We start from the raw sequence: 3,695 nt of genomic DNA, 5'->3' as shown, positions 1-3,695 counted from the left end.
GTAGAGGGTATACAGGGCTTTGCACACATAGAATGTAAGCAAAGGCAGTGAATTACATGATCCAAATGTTCAGAGGCAATGTGTAGTTATAGCCATGGAAAAATGTACCAACCACAGGACATAATTTCTAATCAGTGTGGATGCTATTTGCAAGGTCCATGGTAATGCTGCTTCTTTCATGACTTTCTTTTATAATTTCCTTGAGTTATATTTGTATTTTATTTTTTATTGAAAATTTAAACAATATATTCTGATCATAGCTTCCCCTCCCACCATCTCCCAGATTGTCCCCACTTCCCTACCCACTTAACACCATGCTTTCTTTCTCTCTCTCTTTAGAAAAGAAGACTTAAATAAATCATGTTGCAGGATCCTGACGGGTGTCCCTTGGGAATGGGGGAAGGTAGGCGTAACACCAGAAACACAGGCAACAAATTGAAACAACAACCTCAGTTTATTCCAGGAAGGGGTAAACCTCATATATCCCTCAACCCTGACCCAGAGGGGATCCATTTAGTTGGCATCTGCTGAGGTGATATAGTCGCTATTGATAGAATAGGTCAACATAATTTCTCATCTGCTGTTGTCAAGGCCCTCTGGCAGATCTAGGCTGGCTGTCAAGAGATATCTACTGTGCATGCTCTTACTATCAGTCTAGGCCAGGTGTCAGGCCCATTGATGCTTAGTTTTCCCACAAAAACAAACAAAACAGAATAAGTGTTTTCAATCATTATATCTTGGGAAACTAGGAGCTACTGTGTTGATTTATAATTTGTCTCTCAGAAAGCAACTTGAACATGCTTACATGTAAGTGTGTGTGTGTGTGTGTGTGTGTGTGTGTGTGTGTGTGTGTATGTGTGTGTAAGTGTGTGTGTGAGTGTGTCTGTGATATGTTATTTTTGCCTGCAAGCTAAACACATAGATTCTTCTACTTATCCATGTCCTCTTTAGAAGTTCAGAGAGAGTAGTATAAAAGGCAATTGTAAGTGAGTCCATGAGAGCCTGAATTAAAGGGATAACAGACATTTATTGGGGAGTCACTCATGAATTATAAATGAAGTAGAGAACCACTGTGGCCTTCTGCCCAGGGGTGCTGGAACCTGCAATCTGATCTCTGACCACCACCCTAGAAAGAGAGCATGCCACCTCTCTGCATTTGTCAGTCACACATAGTACCTCAAAAGCTACTGGCTGAATGAATTCCCACAACAATCCCCCTTTTTGTCTTAATAAGAGAGTTCTAAACCTAATACAAAACTATGTATAATGAGAACAGATATCAAGTACCATCCAGGAAAAAGAAAAGGTAAATCATACATAAAATTAGAAGTATAACCAAGAACAACATCAAGCAAGAAATACACACTAAATATTCAGGCTATAGGTGATAGGCAAAATATAGAGATTATTCCCACAGCTACTCTATGCTGAGGAGTCTAAGTCTTGTATCTAAAATGTCTTAGCTAAGATATGAGAGCATAGTACCTGTGACTATCTAGTCTTCAACCCCATCAAAGATCTAAGAAGGAAACATAATATTACCTGAGTAAGCAGGAAGTGCAAGCAAGCAACTTCCAAAAGGTGCAAGAAATGATGGAAATATCTGGCTACCTGGACAGTCACCCAAAGTCTCATAATAATATTGGGGCAATCAACTTTGGCTGTAGGCCTAGAATATCTGACAGACCAATTTCAGAAACAGGAAAATTTGAAAGGCTGTCCTACCTTGTCTTGGCAAGCATCAGCAGCCACTTTTTTTTTTTGTAACCTGCTTGTCAGTTTGGACAATGTACTTGCTGTCAGCAGTTGAAGCAAGTGCAGTTCTTTGCCTAACAGGCCAGTTTTGCTAAGAAGAAAACAAGCTCCAAATGAAATATCTCCAGTGCCCATTGTTTTCTCGGGAATAGCTCAGTGCTGCTAGGAGCAGTTGTGTCTGATATCAAAAGGATTATAAATTATTAAAACATTTAAATGTCATATTCTGTAGGTCTTTGAAGTGTTTGAAGATCAAGTATCTATGATGAGTACATACCTGTGCATCTAGAGAGCCTAACTACATAGCTAGGTATGACAAGCATGGGTGACCATTACCTGAAATTCATATATAGCTTACTGACTAAAGCTTCTCATAGAAAAATAAGCAATCTTTAAATGAACGTACAGCATATGACAAAAATATCCTTAATTTGTATCAATATATAAAATATCTTAAGCAGAGGTAGAAATATCCATATATACAGTATGACAAAATAATCTTACATTTGTATACAAAATATTGTAAGCAGAAATAGGAATGTACATAATATAACAAATGTAATTTTGAATCTGTATCAATAAACAAATTACCTTAGAAAGGAATACAAAATAATTTTACATATGTATCAAAATATAAAGATCTATATAAATGTAAATTATAACTAATAGTTGCTAAAATAGTTCACAAGTAGATACACTAATCTACCTATTATCCCATCCCATCCATTCCCTTTTTCTTTTCCAAAAGAGATTCCTGAGTCTAAGAACTTCATATCCCACCCCAATCCATTACAATTTATAACTTAACAGGTGACAATTATCCATAACCTTGAGAGAAAAAAAACAAAATCCATTCAACTCAACTGTTGGGAGAGGGGTGATTGTTTTCTTAGAATTACTTCCAGCTGTCTTGGGAGTGACAGTTTCTCTATAGGATCCTGTAAGAAAATTAAAACAATGATTAAGTCTCAAGAAGACTAGCTATAACATTTGTACCTTGTTGCTGAGTAGTAAGTAAGGCTTATCTGGAGTTCTTATCAGAAGTTCTAGCCAGTGTTATAAGAAGGTGAACCATCTCAGTTACCTAATTTGGAATTGTCTTGAGTAGTTGGTAGTCCAAAGCTGATCCTTGACTGGTGTTTATCTGCTTGATGGCATCATTATGAAACAGGTGGAAACATTTTGAGGCCCCATCTTCCTTCTGAAGACTTCAGAGATTGTTAGGAAAATTTATTGTTCTTTGTGGAAAACTTAAACATTATTAATATCAAAACAGAAAGTTTAATTTTTTTGATGGATATTTATTCAAATAAAGATACTAAAGAGATGAAAGTAAGTATGGGGAGAAACAGAATTTTGGGGAGATAACAGAATTTTGACAACAACAGTCCCTGAATTTTTGATTTTCTTATGCCCCACACTAGGTGACTCTTCTGATATGAGACCAAAACTCTGAATTCTTCTTTTTAACAACATTCTTAGATTTAGAGGAGAGAGCCACACTCTATGTCCCAGCCCATGACCTTGGGCTATCTAGCCTTATAGGAGCAGAGTGAATACTCACTGAAGAGAGTGGTTCCAGTTTCTACAGCCTGCCTGTGGCCATCTCCTGCAAGGCAAGCAGGATAAAAGTAAGTTAGAAAAAGGGCAGAGACAGACTTTGTGTGTGGTACTATTCTTGATGCCTCCAAACCTCCTTTAGTTCAAAGTATCCAGGATACCAATGTTGCACACTTGAGTGACCTCAGTAATTTGTGTGTGTGTGTGTGTGTGTGTGTCTGTGTGTGTGTGTGTGTGTGTGTGTGTGTGTGTGTGTGTGTGTGTGTTCGGAGTAACTGGTGGGAACAAGGGGCTGAGGGCACTGGGTGGTAATAAGCAGCAAGGGGCTGAGGGCATTAGGTGGTAATAAGCAGCAGGTTCTATAGACTGCTTGTAAATCA

At 37.9% G+C, this 3,695-nt stretch overlaps 1 long non-coding RNA gene across 1 annotated transcript; it reads right to left on the bottom strand.

Annotated features, from left to right (window-relative positions):
• Nucleotides 1–295: 295 nt before the first annotated feature.
• Nucleotides 296–3,374, bottom strand: LOC113831650. The gene is made up of 3 exons (XR_003481465.2): nucleotides 3,320–3,374; nucleotides 2,840–2,963; nucleotides 296–2,693 (listed from the first exon to the last, which is right to left on the bottom strand). It is a non-coding gene; the product is annotated as an uncharacterized LOC113831650 (long non-coding RNA).
• Between the last annotated feature and the right edge of the window lie 321 nt (nucleotides 3,375–3,695).

This window comes from Cricetulus griseus, chromosome 2, assembly GCF_003668045.3.
Source record: "Cricetulus griseus strain 17A/GY chromosome 2, alternate assembly CriGri-PICRH-1.0, whole genome shotgun sequence".
NCBI lineage: Eukaryota > Metazoa > Chordata > Mammalia > Rodentia > Cricetidae > Cricetulus > Cricetulus griseus.
This window is presented reverse-complemented; position numbering and strand designations above follow the sequence as displayed.